This window comes from Sus scrofa, chromosome 9 (assembly GCF_054392235.1).
Source record: "Sus scrofa isolate SSC_HxYL_T2T_F1_AM1 chromosome 9, Sscrofa_HxYL_maternal_Yorkshire_Landrace_v2.0, whole genome shotgun sequence".
In the NCBI taxonomy this organism is placed as follows: Eukaryota; Metazoa; Chordata; class Mammalia; order Artiodactyla; family Suidae; genus Sus; species Sus scrofa.
This window is the reverse complement of record NC_139391.1, coordinates 120,631,310-120,657,274: the sequence shown is the minus strand read 5'-3', so window position 1 is coordinate 120,657,274 and position 25,965 is coordinate 120,631,310. Positions and strand designations below refer to the sequence as shown.

The following is a 25,965-nucleotide window of genomic DNA, read 5'->3' as shown; positions in this document are numbered from 1 at the left end:
AGAAAGTGGGAAGTTTAGATTCATTTCTTTGCTTTCTGTGTGCCAAGCACAAGGTAGACAAAATGACTGTATTCTTGGAGCTTTCATTATAGTGAGGGAGGCGTAATTAAACAAGAATATGTTAAACAGTAGTAAATCCTATTCAGAGAAAGTAAGGTTATGTGCCACAGGGTGACTGGGGTGCATCTTGAATTGGATAGTCTGGTCTGAGAAAGCCTCTGGGTTAATGTAGGTAAACTATAAGTGGTTACCATTGTCAGCTGCATCCGTTTCCACAATCATCTTAATTTACATAGTAAGTTCTCTGGCAACAGTAGCTATTATTTGGATGATGATAGTAGTTTATGCAATAACCCTTGCGTTGCCGACTATGTGCTAGGCATTGTGCTAGGCCTGCTGATAACAGAGGAGAGATATGGTTTTACAAGGAAGGCAGAGGTATGTACAGTTATGATAAAAACCTAGCGTAAATGCTGATGGAGTTTGGGTGGAGAAGATGGACCAAAATTACCAAAAATTCTCTGGATGGTGGTCCCCAGACTTAGAGAAGGCACATGGCAGTGTGAAGAAAAATGACTCACATACTAAGATTTCAGTTTTCAGTGGAGTGATGTTTTCGTGTGTATGCGTGCCAATCATATTTGCTCAGTTCTCCTGTACAAGGACTTGTAAGATTACTGGTAAAATTTCTTAGCCATTTTAGAAAACTCTGTGAAGCTACTATAATTTAATCTGTAAACCAGTTTGACTCCAAGCTTTGGTTTTAAAAGCTCTATGCTTTAATTCCTTTTGTAGGGGTGAAAGAGAAGAGGAAAAGGAAGGTAATTTGAATTTAAGGCTATTAACAATGTTGTGGAGATAGGCTAGAAAATGCAGATATGCCAAAATTATGGAGAAAGAACACAGAAACATTATAGATCTCTATAAAAGGCATAATGGTAAAACTGTTATATATTAAGCAATAATTTAATAATAAAATAAGATAAATGTCTGTTAGAATTTACAATTCCAGAGATCGCACACTGGCAGTCCTCTTGTACATTGCAGACTTGTTTGCTTTAGCCTTTTCAGCATTTTAAATTCTTTTGAATTAGCTGTCAACATTTAAAATTTTTTTAATTTTTAAAAATTTTCACAAAAATATCTGGATTTCTGTTTCCTAAAAAGTCCCAAGAGCTGGCCACACTGGGCTTATGTTCCACTTGGCAAACAGTGACTGGAGAGTAGCTTCTACCAGTGCGTATATTCCTTATTTTTTCAGAAGGCTCCTTGCTGCTTACTGACATGGTCTGCTGACTTCTACCCCATTCTTACCTGGTTATTTTTCTTAGATTAGAATTAGGAGGAAAATGAATTCTATCCTAATGTATCCTATCTCTGTCAAAGATGTAAAAACTCAAATGTTGCCTAAGGGCTATATGTTTCTAGGAAGAACAAAATAGAGCGTATTTTCCTTGTTCCCATATTCTTGATATGCAAACAAAGTCAAAGAACACCTGCAGTCCTACCTGACCCATGTAGGTAGTTGAGTTTGACCTTTGTGCTACTGAAGGAAGGTGTTGTGTGGGCCAGCCCCCATTCTTGAAGGAATAGCTAGGTGTGCCCTGGGAGAGAAGCAGCCAGAGAGACATTCCAGACATTCCAGGGAGAGCAGAATGTGGAAGTGAGAGGGCTAGGCTAAAAGAAGGATTTACTTTGCAGAGAGAGTGGAGGCCTTGATATCAGAAAAAAAGTGTCTTGGAGTTTCCATGCAGCTCAGTGGATTAAGGATCCAGCGTTGTCACTGCTGCAACCCCTGTCACTGCTGTGGTGCAGGTTCCATTCCTGGCCTGGGAACTTCTGCATGCTGTGGGTGTGGCCAAAAACAAAAAAAACAAAAAACAAAGAAAGAAAAGAAAAAAAGAAAAAATGTCTTCAGGCAGATCTCAGGTTTGGGGGAAACTTGAAGTCCTTAGAATTAACTCCTGAGTGACAGAAAGGCAGGGACTGCAGGGATTTTTCAGAGGGATGTGACTCTTGGCTGATTGATAGTCTTTTCTGTTCCTAACTGCTTTGGACAGACTGGAGGAGGAGATGAAGGGATTGGCAATGCCTATTTGGAAGAACAACAGTATATTAGGATGTCTCACAAAGTTTTACACTCCTAAGTTTAGACCGTATTTTACTGATAAATATTTGTGACCTGTTAGACATAGTGGATGCGGAGCTAGATCAAACAAAGTATTGGAGGAGTGTTTCGCCATCTTCCTGCAGCCACAACAGCAAAATTTCTCCTCCACCTTCTGCTGGATATAAAAGAGCAATGTTTCCCTATAATTGTAGCTATGTAAAAATTCTTATGCATGTGTGAAGTGATATGTAAAACTTGAAATTAATGTTAGGAAGGTGGAATGATTTTTTTTGTTTTTGATTGGTAAGAAATAGATTTACTATTTAGATGCTTGTGAGAGATGCAGGCGGGCTGGCAAGGAGGCTCTGCCCTGAGAATTAGGTGGGCTACATTTTTATAATCCAAGGGGGTAATGATGTTTTTAAAAGCAATTCTTATGAAGCTTTCTTGTTAAATTTTTTTCAGGAAAAAAAATTGAGGGCTGGAAACTGTACCCGCTGATCAGGTGCTATCAACCTGCTATGTGAGTAGGGCTGATAATCTTTCCACTGCTCTTCTTTATCATGTTTAATGTGTTTAATCCTCCCTATCATATCTAGTATAGGACATATGCAATTTGGAAAGAGATCAGAGTAGGATATGTGGCTACAAAAATGAAAAGACAACAGCTTCTAAAATGCCAGAGTGATGAATAGCTCTCAGAGGGTCTTTGGAGTGGTTAAATTCTGGCACTTCTTTTCCCAAATAAAGCACCCTTCCTAAAGGTGCTTATACTGAGACTATTTAGTTAGTTTCACAAGTCATGATTTTTTTTGGGGGGGAAATATTTAGTCATAAATGGTTAAAGGATTAGATTTTAACACATGACATAATAAAGACAAAACTTGGAATTGCTTAAAGGATGGTGAGTTAACCAATTTTCTCATTGGCTTTTAGTTAAGCATAAGTGTGCTGATGCTATAAAGGAAAGAAATTGTGGTTTTTACAGAGTGGTCACTGAACATCAACTTGTGAAGCTTCATATCTGTATATACAGAGATTGTAATAGAGAGGAAGGAGGGAAAGGGTAAAGAGGGAGAGAAAGAGAATGCAGATAGCAAAGAAGTCATAAGAGCTGGGAAAGGGAAGAAGAAAGGAAAAGAGAAGAAAAATAAGTGTTTTGAAGAGGAACCAATTTTAATGCCTGCCTTGCCCAGGCTCCCTCCCAAGGAAAGCAGACCACATGGTGTTGATGCTTTGGCCATCAGTGATTGCACAGAACTAGGTGTCTGGCTCAAAGGCAATCAACCTACAGACTGGCTAACAGCCTATGGGGGCCCAGTACAAAATACTTTATTATTGGATCCTCTTTTGGTGACTGAATTGCAAGACAATGGATTCAGTCAGCAGGTCAGGTAAGTATAGATAGAAGCTCAAAGACGGTCAGGTAAGATAGTAAGCAGAAGCCATGAGACAGCCAGGACAAGAGTGGAGAGTGGCAGGAACTCTAGAAGCAGAGCAGAGAGGACTGATGCTGCCGAAGGGTGCAAGATAAAGGGTCGCTAAAGGATACCTTACACAGGATTCTAATAGCCTGCTAGCTTCCAAACTTAAACTCTTTAAGGCCTAATGCCAGGGTAAACTAAAGCTGGGTGGTGAGAGAAGGCATCTCGGGTACAGTCAGTCAAGCTATGCATTTTCTGAAAATTTAACCATGGTGATGATGATGATGATGGTATCAGTCTGCTTGTTATTATCATCCAAGATCTGGTACTTCTAAGCAATGTTAGTGATAAAATGCTCCTTTCAGAAAAATCTTCATGTTGGTTTAAATTGTAAGCAATAGCTATAGTCGCTGTCAAATTTTTGTAATGTACATTAGTTCTGGATTAGCACATTTAAATTACTTATCCTTTATATTTAAAAAGTCTTCTACATAGAAATTAGTTTGGAGAATTTTCCATTATATAGTCAGAGCTCCTTATGTGTAGACCTTATTTATTTCCAGAGTGAATTGATTGTGGTTCAAGCTATCTTCCAGCACAGTTTCTGTCTCCAATTCCTGAGGTAATAATTCCTGCATTTAAACACCAGATTTAAAGTATTTTTTAATTAAAGAATAGTTGATTGACAATGTTGTGCTAATTTCTGCTGCATAGCAAAGTGACCCAGTCATACACACACACACACACACACACACATGCACACATATGTATACATGTTATCTTCCATCATGTTCTCGCCCAAAAGATTGGATATAGTTCCCTGTGCTATACAATGGGCCTCATTGCTTATCCATTCTAAATGTAATAGTTTGCATCTACTAACCCCAAACTCCCAGTCCATCCCACTTCTTCCTCCTTCCCCTTGGCAACCACGAGTCTGTTCTCCATGTCTGTGAGTCTGTTTCTGTTCTGAAGATAGGTTCATCGGTACCACATTTTAGATTCCACATATAAGTGACATGATAATATGGTATTTATCTTTCTCTTTCTGACTTAGTATGAGAATCTCTAGTTCTCTTATTGCTGCAAATGGCATTATTTTGTTCTATGGCTGAGTAGTATTCTAGTTTGTGTATTTACTGCATCTTCTTAATCTGTTCATCTGTGGATGGACATGTAGGTTGTTTCCATGTCTTGGCTGTTGTGAATAATACTGCTCTGAACATATGGGTGCATGTGTCTTTTTGAATTATAGTTTTGTCTGCATATATGCCCAGGAGGAACCTCCATACTGTTTTTCAGAGGTTGTACCAAATTTACATTCCCACCAAGAGTATAGGGGGTTCCCTTTTCTCTACACCATCTACAGCCATTTGATATTTGTGGTCTTATTAATAATAGCAATTCTGACCAGTGCGAGGTGGTACCTCATTGTAGTTTTGATTCACATTTCTCTAATAATTAATGATGTTAAGCATTTTTTCATGTGCCTATTGGCCATTTGTATGTCTTCTTTGGAGGAATGTCTATTTAGGTCTTCTTCCCATTTTTCAATTGGATTGTTTGTTTTTTTGTTGTTGAGTTGTATGAGTTGTTTGTATATTTTGGAGATTAAGCCCTTGTCAGTTGCATCATTTGCAACTATTTTCTCCTATTCTACAGGTTTTCTTTTCTTTCTTTTCTTTTTTTTTTTTTTATGGTTTCCTTTGCTGTGCAAAAGCTTGTAATTTTGATTAGGTCACATTTGTTTATTTTTCTTTTTATTTCTATTGCCTTGGGAGACTGACCTAAGAAAACATTTGTATGGTTGATGTCGGGGAATGTTTTGCCTGTGTTCTCTTCTAGTTTTATGGTGTCTTGTCTTACGTTTAACTCTTTAAGCCATTTTGAGTTTATTTTTGTGCATGAATACTAGATTTGAAGTGAGCAACAATAGCTCAATCATTATAAAGTAAAAGTAACAGAGCTTAAGTTATTTATTGTGAATGACCACTTAGACTTTTTGTTTTTAAATTTAAAATGTGTATGGTATCATATTATATGCAAACCATGACAGTTTTACTTGTTTTCATATTTGGATTCATTTATTTCTTTTTCTTCTCTGATTGCTATGGCTAGGACTTCCAAAACTATGTTGAAAAAAAAATGTGAGAGTGGGCATCCTTGTCTTATTCCAGATTTTAGGGGAGATGCTTTTAGCTTTTCATTGTTGAGTATGATGTTAGCAGTGGGTTTGTCATATATTGCCTTTATTATGTTGGGGTGTGTTCTCTCCATGCCCACTTTCAGGAGAGTGTTTTTTTTTTAAATCATAAATGGGTGTTGAATTTTTTTAAAAGCTTTTTCTGCATCTATTAAGATGATCATATAATTTTGATTCCTCAATTTGTTAATGTGCTATATCACACTGCTTTGTGGATTTTGAAAAATCCTTGCATCCCTGGGATAAATGCCACTTGATCATGGTATATGGTCTTTTAACATAAAGAAATAAAATATTTATTTAATAAATAAATATAGAAATAAATAAAGAAAATCCTAAAGACACCACCAGAGAACTACTAGAGCTCATCAATGAATTTGGTAAAGTTGCAGGGTGGAAAATTAATATATAGAAATCTGTTGTATTTCTATATACTAACAGCAGACTATCAGAAAGAGGAATTAAGGAAATAGTCCCATTTACCATTACATCAAAAAGAATAAAATACATAGAAATAAACCTCTTAAGAAGGCAAAAGACCTATAGTCTGAAAACTATAAGATGCTGTTGAAAGAAATTGAGGATGACACAAATAGGTAGAAAGATATACGAAGTCAGTCTACAGATTCATTGCAATCCCTATCAAATTACCAATGGTATTTTTCGTAGAACTAGAACAAATAATTTTAAAATTTATATGGAGAAGTTCCTGTCGTGGCTCAGTGGTTAACGAATCTGACTAGGAACCATGAGGTTGTGGGTTCAATTCTTGGCCTCCTCCGTGGGTTAAGGATCCGGCATTGCCATGAGCTGTGGTGTAGGTTGCAGATGTGGCTCGGATCTGGCATTGCTGTGGCTGTGGCATAGGCCGGAGGCTACAGCTCCAATTAGACCCCTAGCCTGGGAACCTCCATATGCCGTGGGTGCGGCCCTAGAAAACGCAAAAAGACCAAAAAAAAAAAAAAAATTATGTGGAAATGGAAAAGACCCCAGATAGCCAAAACAATCTTGAGCAAGAAGACCAGAGCTGGAGGAATCTCATTCCCTTACTTCAGACTATGCTACAAAGCTTCAGTAATCAAATAGGATGGTACTGCCACAAAACCAAACACATAGGTCAGTGGAACGGAATAGAGAGCTCAGAAATAAACTCACACACTTATGGTTAGTTAATCTACAACAAAGGAGACAAGAATATTTAATGGAGAAAAGTAAGTCTCCTTAATAAGTGGTGCTAAGAAAACTGAACAGGTATGTGAAATGATGAAATTAGAACATTTTGTAACACCATATACAAAAATAAACTCAAAATGGATTAAAGATCTAAGTATAAGACCTGATACTATAAAACTCCTAGAACTCTCTTTGACATAAATCACAGCAACATCTTGTTTGATCCACCTCCTAGAATAATGACAATAAAACCACAAATAAACCAATGGGACCTAGTCAAAATCAAAAGCTTTTGCACAGCAAAGGAAACCATTAAAAAAACTATAAAACTCCTAGGAGAAAACGTGGGTAGAACACTCTGACATAAATTACAACACTACTTTTTTGGATCCATCTCCTAAAGTAAAGGAAATAAAAGCAAAAATAACAAATGGGACCTAATTAAACTTAAAAGCCTTTTGCACAGCAAAGGAAACCGTAAACAAAACAACAACATACAGACTGGGAAAAAATATTTGTAAACAATGCTACCAACAAGGGATTGTTTCCAAAATACATATAGCTCATACAGCTTAATAAAAAACAAACAAACAAAAAACAACTTGGAAGTTCCCTGGTGGTCTAGTGGTTAGAACCCAGTGCTTTCACTGCTTTGGCCCAGGTTCAGTCAGTCCCTGGTCTGGGGATTGAGATCCCACATCAAGTGGTTGTGTGCTCTAGCCAACAAACAAACAAACAAAAACAAAACAAAAAACCCCTAAACAATCAAAAAAATCATAGAAGACCTAAATAGACATTTATCCAAAGAAGACATACAGGTGGCCAACAGGCACATGAAAAGATGTTCAATATTGCTGATTATTAGAGAATTTGAAATCAAACCACGTAGTTCCCGTCGTGGCGCAGTGGTTAACGAATCCGACTAGGAACCATGAGGTTGCGGGTTCGGTCCCTGCCCTTGCTCAGTGGGTTAACGATCCGGCGTTGCCGTGAGCTGTGGTGTAGGTTGCAGACGCGGCTCGGATCCCGAGTTGCTGTGGCTCTGGCGTAGGCCGGTGGCTACAGCTCCGATTCAACCCCTAGCCTGGGAACCTCCATATGCCGTGGGAGTGGCCCAAAGAAATAGCAAAAAGACAAAAAAAAAAAAAAAAAAAAAAAAAGACATCAAACTACAATGAACAATTAACTCACACCTCTCAGAATGGCCATCATTGAAAGAACCCACTAATGTTGTTGAGGATATGGAGAAAAGAGAACCCTGAATTACAGTTGATGAGAATGTAAATTGGTGTAGCCACTGTGGAAAACAGTGTGGAGTTTTCTCAAAAAAAAAAAAAAAAAAATTAGAACTACTATATGATCCAGCAATTCCACTCCTGGGTATATATTAAAAAAAAAAAAAAAAAAAAAAAAAACAAAACTAATTCTAAAAGATACATGCACCTCAATGTTCACAGCAGTATTATTTATAGTTGCCAAGATTTGGAAGCCACCTAACTGTCCACCAACAGATGAGCAGATAAAGAAGATGCAATGGAATACTAACAAGCCATAAAAAGGAATGAAATTTTGCCATTTGTAGTGACATGGATGGACTTGGAGGGCATTATGCTAAGTGAAATAAACCAAAGACAAATACTGTGTGATATCACTTATATGTGACATCTGAAAAATTCAGTGAACTTTTGGGGTGGGGTGCTATAACAGGGATGGAGGAGGTACAAGGTGAAGATAGGCTCAGGGATGTATTATACAACATGGGGAATATAGCCAATATTTTCATAACTGTAAATGGGAAGTAAACTTTAAAAACTGTATAAAAAAATTCAAAAAAATTTAAAATGTGTACACTGAAAACTATAAAACATTACTGGAAGAAATTAAAGAAGATACAGATTAATAGAAAGACATCCCATGTCCATGTGTTGGAAGACTTAATATGCAGATGTCAGTACTACCCAAAGCAATTTACAGATTCAGTGCAATTCCTATCAAAACCCAAAGTTATTTTTTTCAGAAGTGAAGAAATCATTCTTAAATTCATATGGAATACTAAAGGATGCTGAATAGATTAAATAATCTTGAAAAATAGGAACAAAATTGGAGATCTTATGTTTTCTGATTTCAAAACATATTATAAAGCTACAGTTATCAGAATAGTATGGTACTGGCAAAGATAGACATATAGACCAATGGAATAGAATAGATAGCCAGAATAAACCCTTACATATATTGTCAAATAATCTTTGGCAAGCGTGCCAAGGGCACTTGATGAGGAAAGATGGTCTCTTCAACAAGTAGTGTAGGGAAGACTGGACCTCCACATGCAAAGGAATGAAGCTGGACTTTTACATCATGTACAGGGAAAAAAAAGGGTGGGGGAAAAGCTTATGAAAACCAAATGAACTATTATGAAAGCTCCCTTGGCCAAAATCTATTCCACAGCCTCCATAAAATTACCTATCAAGGGCAAGTACAAATGTTAAAATCTTCTGCACAAATATTAGTAAAAAATCTTAAGTAGTTTGAGTGGTTAACCTTAACTTGCTCCCTTTGCCAGAAACACAATTTGTATCCAACTTTTCTTTTGTAAACTAGTGAGTTTGTGTTATTATACATGCCTTATGGCTAAAATTTTCAAATGACAATGGTAAGATTTTTGTTTGCATTTGTATTATGTATGTTATGTATATGTGATACTTTTCTATGTTCATATGGTATTACCAAAAGCAACTTGTAAAATAGCTGTATGAAATTGGCTTAAAAATGCTTATATAAATTAAGACTAGTCAAATGAGCTTATGTTGTCTGTTAGATATTTGAAGTTATAAAATTATGAATTCATGCTCTAAGAACCAAAATACAATAAAATAAATTGCTTAGTGTATGTCAAGCAGAGAAGTGAAAAGAAAGAGAAAAGCTGCATATTTAACTTTTTAGATGCTTTGTTTCTATGATTTTGGTGTTTTATATAAATACATATACAAAACCAAAAATTGTCACCTGATCATTATTATATTGAACAAGTGTATTAAATAAATGTAAGTGGAATAAAAGTTTATAAATAAACCTTTTAACAATGATTGTTTATTAAATAGATCTGCTTAAACGTAGTTTCCAAAATCTTTTTGGTAATTTGACTACTTAAAGTTAGTCTAAATTAAATTAAATTGAATGATGGATAGTTATTGAATATCTAGATCATTTCCAAATAAGATAAAATACTGAAATATTACATGCTAAACATAAATTTGTTTAGCTATTTTTGGCTTCTTATTATAGGAGAGACAAAAGATATTTAGGTTTGTTAATAACATATTCTTCTTGCCATACTGAAAAAAAAAACCGTATGCAAGGTTTTCAAGTAAAGAAGGATGTGATTTTAGTTTAAAAAAAGATATGAGGTAAGTATTCAAGTAAAGAGGGATGTGATTTTGGTTTAAAAAAAGATATGAGGTACCACAGCAGTGCGGGATCCAAGCCCGGTCTGCAACCTACATGACAACTCAGGGCAACACTGGATCCTTAACTCACTGAGCAAGGGCAGCGACCAAACCCGCAACCTCATGGTTCCTAGTCGGATTTGTTAACCACTGAGCCATGACAGGAACTCCAAGATGTGTTTTTGTTAAGGAAAAATGGAAAGAAATTTTGTCCTGGTTTAAAGGTTATTTAAAGTTGGTTCAGAATTAAAAAAAACAAAAACAAAAAAAAAAACAGGATGAAGGACAAAAACTAAATGGATATATGGAATGTTGGGAAAAAGAGAAAGAAGGAAAGAGAAAAATCTTATGTAATCATACTGGCTAAAATTAAATGAGTTTATTATAAGGGTTTAAATAATAAACTTCAATATCAGTAGTGTACCTATACAAAACTAAAATTTAATTTTATTTCTCTGTTAAAATGACAAAGTTTTCTTTTGTTGGTCTGCTCTCACTAAGAGATTATAAAAACTTCTTTTTACCTTTTAAGTAATCCTAGCTTTTGGTCTTATCTAATTATTTCTTGTGCTTCATGTTGTCTCTAACAGGGTTTTGATTACATAACAAGAATGAGTTTTCTCAATATTAAAAGAGCTGAGGGTTTTTTGTTTAACAGCTGTATAACTTTGCCTTCAAAATCTTTGTCACTTTGGTTAGATTGGTAACTAAGAATCATTTCACAAAAGACCTGCGATCCTATTTAATCATGTGTTTTAAATCTTTGACATTTCTGGAGTTCCCGTCGTGGCGCAGTGGTTAAGGAATCCGACTAGGAACCATGAGGTTACGGGTTCGGTCCCTGCCCTCGCTCAGTGGGTTAACGATCCGGCGTTGCCGTGAGCTGTGGTGTAGGTTGCAGACGCGGCTCGGATCCCGCATTGCTGTGGCTCTGGCGTAGGCCGGTGGCTACAGCTCCGATTCAACCCCTAGCCTGGGAACCTCCATATGCCGCGGGAGCGGCCCAAGAAATAGCAACAACAACAGCAACAACAACAACAAAAAAGACAAAAGATAAAATGAATAAAACAAAGGTCTATGTATCTAAAAAAAAAAAAAAAAAAGAAAAAAAAATCTTTGACATTTCTGACAAACTTCCCAAAATCAAATGCTAAATGAAGTCTTTTAAAATTTTTTAAAAGTTTTATTGAAGTGTAGTTGTACAATGTTGTGCTAATTTCTGCTGTATAACAAAGTGATTCAGTTATTCATGTGCACACATCCATTCTCTTTCAATTTTTTTTTTGATAGGCAAGAAACAAATTTATTAAGGTAGGATGCTTATGAGAGATACAAGCAAGCAGGCGAAGACGCTCTCTTTCAGATTCTTTTCCCACATAGATTAACGCAGAATATTGGGTAGAGTTCTCTGTACTATACAGCAGGTCCCCATTGGCCAGTCAGGCTATAGGCCTCAGTGTGCATATGCTGATCCCAAAGCCCCAGTTCATCCCTTCCCCCCACCTGTCTTCTTTGGTAACTATAAGTGTGTTTTCAAAGTCTGCGAGTCTATTTAAATGAAATCTTTTGACCTCGAGCTAACTACTTTGGGGATTTTTTAGAAGGCACAATATCTTAAGAGATTTGTTCTCCTTATAAACAGATATAAAACTAATTAGGTGTATTTGATATGTTAAATTACATGGTAAGCATAGTCAAGTAAGAAGTGATGTTTGACCTTTTTGGGTTATATTTTTGTGGAATTTGTGTGGATATGTATTATTAATATAAGTGTTCCAGAAATTTTGTGAAATTCCTGGAAATCTGATATGTCCTGGTATAATGTTATCAGTAAAATTCCAGTCACAGCAAATCAAATTTTCTTGTCAATTATGTCTAAATAAACTCTCATTAGATCCTTAATCATGGCTATTTTTAAGTATTGTTGTTCACAGTTACTGATTTACTCTGATACGTTCATGAAAGCTTTTGTAAGCAACTATGATCCAAAATTGCTTGTCCTCAAAGAGATTAATGGAAAGGACTTTGACAAATACTCTAGAATACAAATTCTGATAACTTTTAAGGTCATACCATTGAATTGGGTATGAATTTCAAGAACTCTAATGGAAAAATGAATGGATTAATAAAACTGAAAACCCAAAATAAAACATAAAAACAATTACATGGCACCGAATGAACTGACAAGGATAATTATAATTTTTATGAGTTCTTGTTTGAAACATAGCTTGTTCTTTAATATTTTGCTTTTCAGATTTAAGAAAACCTTTCCCACTTCTCTTAGCTGTCTCTAACTTATAGCATCTTCCCCCCCACACACACACCTGCAGCATATGAAAGTTCCTAGGCCAGCAGGCCAGGAGTAGAATCCAAGTCACAGCTGTGACCTACACCATAGCTGCAGCAACAATGAATCCTTAACCCACTGCACTGGGCCAGGGATTGAAACCATGCCTCAGCAGCAGTCCAGGCCACCACAGAGACAATGCTGGATCCTTAACCTGCTGTGCCACAGCAGGAACTCCTCCAGCTTACAGCATCTTGATAAAGTATACCTTCATAGACAAAGGTGAAAGAATTTTTATCCCTACTTGATTCCTCCAGAATTTAGAAAATCTTACTGAATATTCTTATTTTCATGACAATATAATTAATTTTAAAAATTCAATAAAAATCTGTTATCCTTATAACAGGACACAATTGGACACATACATTATATTACTAAGGTTTGACTGGAATGTAATCTTTCAGAATGATATGCCTGGAATCAGATATGACCAGACAGATTTAAGGAAGTAAGGTTTTCTTTGTTGAGCCAATAAAGACCACTTTGAAAAACCAGCAAATATTTTGCTTTTAGGGTTCCTAACTCACAGTGAGTAAGGGAGGCCACTATCTTGCAGCCCCAGAAATCTCAGGATATTTTGGGGACCTTAAGAATAGAGGAATTCACCCAAATCTATAGCTATTACAGGCAAGTCTTTTTTTTTTTTTGTCTTTTTGCTATTTCTTTGGGCCTCTTCCGCGGCATATGGAGGTTCCCAGGCTAGGGGTCTAATCGGAGCTGTAGCTACTGGCCTACGCCAGAGCCACAGCAACGCGGGATCCGAGCCATGTCTGCAACCTACACCACAGCTCATGGCAACGCCAGATCATTAACCCACTGAGCAAGGGCAGGGACCGAACCCGCAACCTCATGGTTCCTAGTCGGATTCGTTAACCACTGCGCCACGACGGGAACTCCCAACAGGCAAGTCTTGTGGTGACTCCGTAGCTTGGCTTCCTAGCCTTGAGAGGCTTTTAAAAGTCCAATCTTGTATTCCTTATGAGGAATTCCAGCAAAGCAAACTCAAAAGATCCATGGTCAGTCACAATTCTTGCTGTACATATATAAATAATCAGGCCAAATTTAATGAGATTAGACTTATTTTGCAAACTTTTTTTTTTTTTTTTTTTTTTTTTACTGTAGATAGAAATATTATCAGAGCCATATAAAGTGGTACGTCCTTGTGGATATTAGATTCTAGCCCTGTTCTTTGACTTTGAGATTTTATCTGTCTATAAACTGTATTGGATCCTAACTTTTTTAGGTTTCCTCTGAAACCTGGCTGCTGCTCTCCAAATTATTGTTTTCTTCCTTCCCTATTTTGTTCTCTCTTTTTTTTTTGTGATTTGATGACCATCTTTAGTGTTATGTTTGGACTTGCTTTTTCTTTTTTGTGTATGTATCTATTGTATATTTTTGGTTTGATGTTCCCACGAGGTTTCGATACAGCAGTCTACATACATAGCAGGTGGTTTTAAGCTGCTAGTCTCTTAATTTCAAATGCAACCAAATTTTTGTTATCAATTTTTCTCCCAAGCTTCTGACTTAGAATCACCTAGAACTAAAATGCCCTTTTATCTAAGCACTGCAAGCTGCAGCTGGAAAAATTGACATGAACTTCAGAAAAATCACCACAGCCAATGTGGTATATGGACATCCTTCATGTCCATTGCTATGTGCGCCACTCAGGAAGTTCACCAGGACATCCAACCCCAACATCATAGCCATTCAAACTGCAAACCTGGAGATTCATCAAAGACTGCCACTGCCATCCCCACTCCACTAACAAAGGAAGCCCCATATCTAGAATTACTCTCTACTGGTTTCTCCTACCATTAAACTTTCTTTCTACCATTAAACTTTTTTTTTTTTTTAAATTTCCACAGGAATACCCCTTATTAAATACCCAATTGCTTGGACTACACAGAAACCAAATTTAGGTGGAAGCCCACCTGTAGTACTGCCTCCTTAAATGAAACACAGCCATTTAACTGGACTGACCTATTCCTAAGACTAAGAGATTGAGTCAGTAAGATATGGAACAATGTAATTAGATTGGTTCTTTTCTCCTTCTTCCAATTTATGTTTTTTCCCCCTTGGCTTGATCTCATATCTCACAACATCCAACTCAAGTCTCTCTGCAGTGATCAACTCAGCTTTTAATATGTGAAATTTTCTGAAGAGAAAGTTTCAAATGTGGAACCGAAGGAAACTAGAATGTCACTCCAAAATATGTCTCTTTGACATAAAAATTATTTTGGGCTGAAGGCAATTAAGAAGCATCAAAGCCAGAAAAAGCTCATTCTTTCTTCTTAAAGGCAATAACTAAATTCTTTTGTTGGAGACAGACTCTTAGCAGCTCAGAAGTGGCACCAGAGAAATCTGCAAGCAAACTTTATTTCATTCGTTTCCTTGCATATATATATATATATATGTATATATATATATATATACACCTTCCCACAGCTTATTACTCTTAGAAGCCTCAAACAGCACTTTCCTCTGTCCTGCCATTTCTGTACAAATTTATTATTCCTTGTTGAAGATGCTGTGTAAGTCAAGTTCTAAGCAGGTGTCTATCTTTGGGCAGCCAGGTGTCTGGAGGAAGGTGACAGAGATAGTCCTCATTGGTCTAACTCCAGAGGTAGTCCTTATTGGTCCAAGATAATCAGTATCAGCATTACCTGAGAACGTAATAGAAATGCAGATTACCAGGCTCCATACCACACCTACTGAATCAGAAACGGGATGGGGCCCTGTGATATGTGTTCTAATAAGTCTTCCAGGAGTTTCTGATGCTCCAGACTAAAACAATACCATACCACTTACTGGGATTGGTTCAGAGATGGGCATTTGATTTAACTCTTACTAGTGAGGCATGATACCCACTAGGGGAACTTCTGGGGAAAACGTCCTTGCTCCTAAATGAAAATCAAAAGGAATCAGTTTTTTATCTTTTGAAAATTATGCCTGGATGATTGGAAGTATTGCAGTCATGCTACTACAAAACAAGGAATGACATAATACTCAAGTGTGGCAGAGCATGAAGGTGGCAAAAAATCTGGATTCTTAGTAATGTCATTGAACTATAACCTGTCCTGAAACTTATGCTACCTCTAGACTTCCTGCTGAGTCAAGAAATACCTTAATGCTTAAATAATACCTATACCATTTTGTTTTTGTTTTTTGTCTTTTTACCATTTCTAAGGCTGTGGAGGTTCCCAGGCTAGGGGTCGAATTGGAGCTGCAGCCACCAGCCTATGCCAGAGCCACAGCAACTCGGGGGGATCCTAGCCAGGTGTGCAGCCTACACCACAGCTCACGGCAATGCCGGATCCTTAACCCACTGAGCAAGGCCAGGGATCGAACCTACAACCTCATGGTTCCTAGTCAGATTCGTTAACCACTGAGCCACTACAGGAACTCCAACACCTATACTGTTAAAGATAATTTGATCTAGGGTTTCTGTTCAAAAATATCCTATAGTCTAGTATATTAGACTTGCTAATATATTAGTTTGGATTTTAAAATTTATATTCCTTAGTGAAAACAACCCAAGGTTTATTTTATTTCATTTTTGCTAGTATTGTTAGTTTTTAGTGTTAGGACAAACTTCTTGTTAGTAAACTGGGAAGTATGTCATAATTTTTATTATCTGAATAATTTAAATAACTCAGGAATTATCTGTTCTTTAAGATATGTAGGACTTTCTGGTAAAAAACCTGGAACTAGTGCTTTTTTGAAGTTAGATATTTTGATACATTTTCAAGTTCTTCTCTGATTATTGGGCTAATATTAGTAATTTATATCTTCCTAAAATGTGTCTATTTTATGTAGATTTTCTAATTTATTGGCATATGTTGGAAATTTTAGAATTTAAATCTATTTTTGGTTACATTCCCTTTCTTATTATATATACGTTCATTTCTCTTCCCATTTTTCTTGGTTCAACTTACTAATGATTTTTGTGTTGTGGTATTCAAAAACAAAACAATGAAAACAAAGCTATTTTATTTATCAGGTCTATGCAGTTTGCTATGCTTTCTAGTTCATTAATTTCTACTTTACTTAATTTTTTTCTCCTATTCCCTGTTGGTTTACTATGATGTTCTATTTTTTAGTTTCTTGAATGCTTAAATAATTTACTTCTGAATTTTTCTTATAGTTAAGGCTTTGGTGGTATCCCTTAAGTTTTGAAATGTAGTGTTATTTCTAAACATTCTGTATTTTATCATTGATTTCCTCTTAACCCAAGAGATATTTAGAAAACTGTTTCATAATGTTTATGGGATTAGATTGGGTTTGCTGCCTTTTTCTATAAAAATTTCTTGTTTTACTGCACTATGATCTGTTCTTTGGAAGCATATTGAGGTTTTATTTGTCACCTAGATCTTGATATAAATGCCTCATGGCCATTTAAAAAGAATGACTAGGAGGAGTTCCCTGGCTCAGTGGGTTAAAGATCTGGTGTTGTCACTGCTGTGACTCTGGTTACTTCTGTGGCTTGGGTTCAATCCCTGGCCTGGGAACTTCTACATGCTACAGGCATGGCCAAAAAAAAAAAAAAAAAAGAAAGAAAAAAAAAAAAAAAACAAACAAAACCCCCAAATAGTCTCTGTTTAAAGGCTATAACAAATATTCACCCACATGCATCTGTCTTTCATTCTGAGTATCCATCCACCTAGGATTGTTTCCCCACCCCTTCCCATCTACCAAGGATTATTAAAGTCTTCCCTGTTCTGTTGACTCTTTTTCTTTTGACAACATCAGTCCCTGCATCTCCACTGCTCATTCTATTAGTATAGAAACATGCTCTAGTATATAGTTCTCTTTAACAGGAATATAAAGGGAGCCACGTATATAATTTAAAATTCTTTGATAGCCATGTTAAAAGAATGAAAAGGAAGAGGTAAAAATTGTATTTTATTTATCCCAATATGTAGAAAATGTTATCATTTTACTAGACAATCAATATAAAAATTAACGAGATATTTTATACTTTTTTGTAGTAAGTTTTAAAAATCTGGTGTGTAATGTACACCTATAACACATCTCAATTTGCACTAGTCATATTTCAAGTGTTTGATGACTAACTGTGACTAGTGGCTCCCATATTGGACAGTGTAGTTTAAAAGTCCTACCTTGAGCCAACATTTCTTCCTGCTACAACTTGCTTCTCTGTTCCTTTCTCTTTTTCTCTTCCTCTGCCCATTAAAAATCATATTGTTCAATCCAATGGAGGTTGTATTTGACAGAATTGACTACTTTGGGGGGAAACACTTCTTACTCTGCTTCCATAACACCAAACTCTACGGATTGTTTTTTTTTTTTTCCCTCGCTCACTGGCTGCTCTGTCTCCTTTACTGGCTCCTCATCCCTTCTCTGATTTCTTTTTGCTTTTTCTTTTCTTTCTTTTCTTTTTTTTTTTTTTTTTTTTTGCTTTTTAGGGCCACAGCATATGGAGGTTCCCAGGCTAGGGGTCGAATCGGAGCTACAGCAGCCAGCCTACATCACAGCCACAGCAATGTGGGATCTGAGCTGCCTCTGTGACCTACACCAGAGCTCTTGGCAATGCCAGATCCTTAACCCACTGAGTGAGGCCAGGGATCGAACCTGCATCCTCATGGATCTTAGTTGGGTTCCTCAACCGCTGAGCCATGAAGGGAACTCCCCCTTCTCTGATTTCTAAGTGTTGGAGCTTCTCAGGGCACATTCCTTGATTCTTTTATCTAATGATGTTTTCTCTGTTAAGTGATGTCATCTAGTTCTGTGACCTTAAATAGCATCCATATGCTAATGATGCTTATTTTTATCTTCACACAAAGTCAAGATTTGCATTGCCATCTATCTGCCACTTGATGTCTTGACCTCTGTCCTGGACATATGAAATATGTCCAAAATGTAATTTTTTTTTTTTTTTTTTTTTGTCTTTTGTCGTTGTTGCTATTTCTTGGGCCGCTCCCTCGGCATATGGAGGTTCCCAGGCTAGGGGTCGAATCGGAGCTGTAGCCACCGGCCTATGCCAGAGCCACAGCAACGCAGGATCCGAGCCGCGTCTGCAACCTACACCACAGCTCACGGCAACGCCGGATCGTTAACCCACTGAGCAAGGGCAGGGACCGAACCCGCAACCTCATGGTTCCTAGTCGGATTCGTTAACCACTGCGCCACGACGGGAACTCCCAAAATGTAATTCTTGCTTCCTTACCTTCTCCACCAAAACAAACTCATTTGATACAAGACTGAGTATCCCCAGTTTTCTCCTTTTCTCTTAGGAGAAAGTCATCTTGATTCCACCTTTTACTCAGCTCCAAAAAAACATTTGTCATCAAGCACAAGTGATTCTGCCACCCACTATATCTTGTAATTGTTCACCTTTCTGCATCCTTACTCCCAGCCTCTGTATTCAGATGTGTCAGTTATTAATTTATTTTCCCTTAGTTCTGAATCTACTTTTCTTTGCCCTAGTTTATAGTTCTGGAGCTGTACTCTGCAAACTACCTTTTTTTTTTTTAATCTCTGCCAGATAGGTTTATGTTTGTTTCAGCCAGTTGAAGGTGAAGAGTGTGCTAAAGGGATTCACAAGGCTGGAGAAGGAGGGACTTATCTTTTTTTTTTAATCTAAATTTTTTTTCTTTTTTTAATCTAAATTTTTTATCTAAATTTTTTTTCTCTCCACATGATAGCAAATGAATCAGTATATAGCTGGCTCTGGCCATATTCTTTGTGGTGGTGAATTGTTCCCATGGCTCTAACTAGTGAATGTCTTCCAGAAGGTTTCTTCTTTATCTTAGCGGTGGGTGATATGCTTCTGCAATAGCTGAACCATCCCCCTAGAGGCCTGAATCTTAGCCTGGTGCAGCCTTTCTCTATGTTTTGATGTTTCCTCTTTGCTTTGCTTTCCTTTCCCTCAGCCATAAGAGTGATTAGCCATAGTCTGTGTGTGCCCATCTCTCTTACCCTAAAACTCTTTTCCACTCTTTTAGAAGCTAACCACCTTTTTTACCAAGAGAACAATTCTTTATATTACACTTACCCTGTTTGAGTTGCTGTGTGGTTTCTGTGTCTTGATTGGACCCTGACTGAAATAGAAATTGGCACTAGGAGTAGTCCTAGGAAAAAGACTCTTAAGGATTGATTTTTGTGGTTGGTTTGGTCTGAGTCCCTTGCCAAGGGGAGATGCGATGCTAGTTATATATGACATTCAGTGGCGTCACAATCAAATCATCACATATGGCTGATTGCGATGAAATGCATGTGCTTTGGAGGCCCAAGTGGCTGCTGCGCCTCACTGATAGGGCTGTAGTGATCACCAAAAGTAATGATCACTTGCTGCATGTTGGATATTTCTGAGTATAGTGGAGTACTTGCAGAAAGAAAGTGAAAACCTCAGACCCTGAGCTCTTGGTTCGATTCTTGGTTTGAGAGAGAGCTTCAGTGGCAGTCCTAAAGTGACCTTTTATTTCCTGTAGCTACAGGGCTAATATTGTTAAAGCTCAAATGCAAAATTTAATTGTGCGGGTCGCAGAATTACATCAGTTGAATTCATAGCCTTGCCAAGGTTCCATGTGAAAGTTATGTTATTGATCAGAAAGGAATGAGATCCCCAAACTTGAAATGAGGTGTTTTGGTTGGACTCAAATGAAACTGAGAATCTTGAGTCATTCAGTCTCCCTTTCCTGCACCTCTGTATTTGAGGAGCCTTTTTCTCCCTTGAAAACGCAGCGGTTACTTCACCTGGGGTAGACACTTCACAAAGAGAGAATACCCATCCTTCTTAAAAATATACCCCAGACACGTCTGCTGCCATTAGACGCATAACTAGGGTTAAATTTCAGCATGTTATGATGGCCTGGACATGATAGTAGGTCTCTGAGTATAACTAATGCTGAGTTCACGTGCCCAGTTTTGCCCCTTCTTCTAGGGAATTACTGCTTGCTTCAGAAAGAGTATGGGCCAAGATAACTTCAATAAACATTAGGCTCCAGATTCTCAACCACTGTTTTTCATCACTACAGTTTCAAAAACTAAATTCGAGAGATAATTTTCAGACTCTTCAATAGAAGAATTCTTCTTAACATATCTATGGTAACTGTTGTTCATTTCTGCCAGCATTGTCTCAGATAGCCTTTGGACTACATGGGTGATGCTTAGGTAGCATCTAAATATTGGTGGGAGAAATGGGGCATTTGGCAGAGGCAGTTCCTCTTTATTTGAGATTTGTTCTCATAAACTTTCTGAGCACTTTCTTTAGCAGTGGCTGGGGTTTAGCTGTTGAAATGAAGGATCTTTATGTTCTAAGAGGATTGTCGTAGTCCTTTGATGCTGAGCTCCAGTGTCTCTAAATTCTTTCATTTTTCAGAGAGGTAGACAATTAAGGTTATATAAACAAAGTATTTACATGTATTATCCAGTCAGTGATATTCTTCCCCAGGAGTCCCCATGGGCAGATAGGTAATCAAAACATTTTATAAAATTTAGATATGTGGATTAGAAGCCAGAATTTAATCTTATACCTTTGGTTTATTTTTCTGGGTATCTGCCCACCAAGGTATGTAGTCAGTTCTTGTTGATAAGCATTCAGCCTTCATTTCCATCTCATATTATTTGAGAGTACAATTCCACTGAAATCCAAACCATGGGTTTGGGGCTAATGGCACCTGTTAACCTTATTCTGTTCCATGGCCCCACCTCTGGGATAAATACCCTGGTCATGAAGGGAGCTGGGTCCAATGTGTGGCTGGTTCATAGCTAATAGAGGATAAACAATAGAAAGTAAGCATTTCTGGAGTTCCCGTCGTGGCGCAGTGGTTAACGAATCCGACTAGGAACCATGAGGTTTCAGGTTCGGTCCCTGCCCTTGCTCAGTGGGTTAACGATCCGGCGTTGCCGTGAGCTGTGGTGTAGGTTGCAGACGCGGCTCGGATCCCGCGTTGCTGTGGCTCTGGCGTAGGCCGGTGGCTACAGCTCCGATTCAACCCCTAGCCTGGGAACCTCCATATGCTGCGGGAGCGGCCCAAGAAATAGCAACAACAACAACAACAACAAAAAAGACAAAAAAAAAAAAAAAGAAAGTAAGCTTTTCTGATTGGAGGATCTGGGAAGGAACATCACTAGTGTTATATTTTTATATAAAAGCAAATTTGCTTTTTTTTTTTGGCTGCCCCATGGCATATGGAGTTCCTGGGCAGGGAGGATTTCTGAGCTGCAGCAGTGGCAATGCTGGATTTTTTAACTCACTGTGCTGGGCAGGGAATTGGACCTGCATCCTGGTGCTGCAGAAATGCCTCTGATCCCATTGTATGACAGTGGGAACTCCAAGATTCGTTAGTATTTAAAGAGTTAAAGCTATTTAAAAAGTTGATTTATTGTTATATCTTATTTCTCTCCTCTTTTTCCTGTTTGTGTATTATTCATTCATCCATTCAGTAAGCATTTCCCTCTAATTGCAAGGCACTATGCAAGGCATTGCTCTAAAGCCTCAATAAGCTTATAGTGTAATGTTCTCTTTCCTGCCTCCTCTCTATTTTTTCATCCCTTTGCTATCCTCGTTCCCCTAGACATTTCTTCTTTCCCATTCCTTTTTTTGTTTACATTATTATTCAAGCATATGATAAAAATAATTTTTTACCTATTAAGAAACAACTAACTCAAATCAGGAAGGTTTGAGTACTTTTTATAGCAATGATGGGCCACACTCCTGCATTTTACCTTTGTCACCAACAATACCTGCCAGTGGGACAGGTGGAGACTTGAGGTAGTGCCAGCTATGCTTACTACTTTACCGAGATCGGTTGCTAGATGATCGACTCTAAACTAATCATCTGCTCTTTCAAAGTCCATTTTGTCTTCCTCCAGCATAAGTACAACACCTACTTCCCTCAGAAACAATCTGAATTTTAGGGGATGCTCTCTGTCTGGCTACCTTGCCAATTTGGAGCCTAGAAAATTTAGTCACACAGAGATATGTCACCCAATGAATAGAGTTTAGAATTGCTCCAGTAAACACGATTTGTGAAAACGTTAAGGTGTTTGATTACTTTTCATCTAGACTGTAATGCTGGGGACTCTGGCTTTGTATTTTCTTGTGGTTGCGTAACATATGATCTGCTTTTCTTGCCCAGTAAATCTGCTGTGATTACTTAATAAATATTTCCTGATAGCAGTGAATAAAAACTGAGAAGCTGGGCTGCGTGTTTGTCAAGGAGACAGATTCTTTGAGAACAAACTTATCCACCTTCCCTTCCAAGCTGGAGTTTGTATTTGTACTTTGGCCTTGCATCCTAAATTGAAGCCAGAAGCTGGGTCAAAGGATTACATTTTCAACTACTGAAAATAAACAAGGGCAGAGATGGGAGCTATGTATACCTCAGCCTGTTTTATAATAGGTGTTTAGTGAAGACATAATATATAGATTATCTTGGTCCATACTCTAAAGAGCAAGTAGTGATTGCCTGTAAGGAGGGGCAAATCTGGGAACCTGGACTCAGCACCAATTTTACTCAGAATCTGCTACCACATCCAGGCCATCAGAACATTCTGAAATTTAACCCTTGTTATGGGTCTAATTGAAATAGGAGGTGTTCGGGATAGGTTTTAAGGAGGATGGGCGTCTTCTCTTTTGTGAGGTATCCACTCCAAGTGAGATAATTGTAAGCGTTTGTCTGTTAGGGGAGGATTCTCAGATACAGAAGAGCAAACTACTTTTTAAAAAAAGATAGAATTGATTCACAACATTATATTAGTTTCAGGTATACAGCAAAATGATTTGATAATTGTATATATTGCAAAATGGTCACTGCAATAAGTCTTGTCAACATCTTCAATGGACATATAGAATTTTTTTTTCTTGTGATGAGAATGCAAGCTACCTTTTTTTCTAGAATTTTCTTAGTTTTATATTTTACATTTAGGTCTATGAGTTGATTTTGTATAAGGTCAAGGTCTATCTTTTTTTTTTTTTAAAGAAATTTATTTATTTATTTATTTAATGGCTGAACCTGTGGTATATGGAAGTTCCTGGTCCAGGGGTCAAATGGGAGCTACAGATGCTGGCCAATGCCATAGCCATGGCAACGCAGGAACTGAGCCACATCTGCGACCTATGCCACCAGATCCTAAACCCACTGAGCAAGGCCAGAGATTGAACCTGAATCTTCAGAAACTGTTGGATTCTTAACCTGCTGAGCTACAATGGGAACTCCAAGGTCCATCTTTCTTATGTGTGTGTGTGTGTGTGTGTGTGTGTGTGTGTATCATGTATTGTTTCTAAATGTCTAAGTGTTTCAGCACCATTTGTTAAAAATACTATAATCGCTTCACTGAACTTCTTTCATAGTTTTGTCAAAAATCAACTGACCATAAATATAAGGGTTTATTTCTGTACTGTCACTTCTCTTTCATGGATCTATACTTCTGTCCTTTTTAACACTATCACACTGTCTAGAAATCTTGAAATTAGATAGTATGAGGTCTCCAACTCTGTTCTTATTTTATGATTTTCTTGTGTGTGTATGTGTGTGTGTGTGTGTGTGTGTGTGTGTGTGTGTGTGTGTGTGTCTGTATTTTAACTATTCTGATTCCTTTGGCTTTCTACATAAAATTTTGCATCAGCTTGTCTGCATCTAAATGAAAGTCCTGCTGGAATTTTGATTGGGATTGTCTTGACTCTATAGGTTAGTTTGGGGAGAATTGACTTCTTAACAATACTGAATCTTCCAATTCATGAATACTGTATGTCTCTGCATTTATTTGGATCTTCTTCGGTTTCTCTTTTCAATCTTTTTAGTAGTTTTTAGCATGTAGAGTCTTTTCATATATTGTTAGGTTTATGCCTAAGTACTTCACTTATTTTTGGTACTATCGTCGATGGTGTTAAAGTGAGAAAGGGCTATGTGTTCGGAGGTGAAGTAAATAAAGGAAGAGAGTCCAGAGCATTGAGGCTTCAAGTAGGTTTATTGACCAGCAAATGGCCAAGAGCAATAAGAAAAGGCTCAGGCTCCTTAGCATTGGGGGGTTAGGGTGGGTGGGAAGTATGTTTTATATAGGCTTGTGGCTGAAGTAACCTGGGTCAAGGTTAGCATCAGGCTACATGGGAGGGGTAGGAGGAGAGGATGAGAAAGTTGCAAGATAGGTTGTGAGTTGAAGATTGCCCTGGCTAAGACTTCCAATATTATGCTGAATAAAAGTGGCAAGAGTGGGCATCCTTGTCTTATTCCTGATCTTAGAGAAAAAGCTTTCAGTTTTTTACTATTGAGTGTGGTATTTTTTTTTTAATTTCCAATTTTAATTGGTTTCAGCTTTTATCTTAATTATTCCATTTATTCTACTTGCTTTGGGTTTATTTTGCTCTTTTTCTATTTTTTTAAGGTGCAAGACTATAACATTGATTTGATACATTCTTCTTTTCCATTATAAGCATTTAATGCTATAAATCAAGTTTGAATTACTGCTCTAAGTGTCTCCCACAAATTTTGATATACTGTAGTTTCATTTTCCCCTGAATTTCATTTGTGGCTTTTTCTTTGACCTGTGGTTAACTTAGAAGTGTGTTGTTTCATTTCAAAATATTTAGAGATTTACTAGATGTCTTTCTTTCATAAATTTCTTTTTCTTTCTTTTTTTTTTTTTTTTTTTGGTCTTTTTGTCTTTTCAAGGGCTGTACCCACAGCATATGGAGGTTCCCAGGCTAGGGGTCCAATCGGAGCTGTAGCTGCCGGCCTATGCCAGAGTCACAGCAACACAGGATCCCAGCTGCATCTGTGACCTACACCACAGCTCACAGCAATGCTGGATCCTTAACCCACTGAGCAAGGCCAGGGATTGAACCTGCAACCTCATGGTTCCTAGTTGAAGTCCTTAACCACTGACAGGAACTCCTCTTTTGTAAATTTCTAATTTAATCATATTATGTTCCAAAAAGATATTTTGTATGGTTTGAATTATACTAAACGTGTTAAGATTTGTTAAATAGCCCAGAATGTAGTGTGTCATGGTGAATATCCCATGTGTACTTTAAAAAATTGTTTTGTACTGTTTTTGGGTAGAGTATGCTATAAAGGTGAATTAGGTCAACTGGTTTATAATGGTGTTCAGGTTTTCTATCTTGGTACTGATTTTTTTGTCTACTTCTGTCAACTACTATGAGAGAAATGCTGAAGTCTAAGATAATTTTTGGATTTATTTATCTCCTCTTTTCAATTCTATCTGTATCTGTTTTAAGTTTTTGAAAGTTTTCATAATAGACACATACACATTTAAGATTTTTATGTTTTTCTGGTGAATTC

General features: G+C 37.3%; 1 protein-coding gene across 10 annotated transcripts in view; it reads left to right on the top strand.

The window, feature by feature from the left end:
- TNFSF4 (TNF superfamily member 4) overlaps positions 1–25,965 on the top strand; it is a 328,053-nt gene that overhangs the window by 1,172 nt on the left and 300,916 nt on the right. For 8 of the 10 annotated variants that reach the window (XR_014814397.1, XR_014814398.1, XR_002346947.2 and 5 more), the window contains exon 2: positions 2,576–2,633. The exons of the other annotated variants lie outside the window; for them this stretch is intronic. The gene's annotated coding sequence lies outside the window, so the exon portion shown is untranslated. The remainder of the gene's footprint in view (positions 1–2,575; positions 2,634–25,965) is intronic. 10 annotated transcript variants of the gene reach the window in all.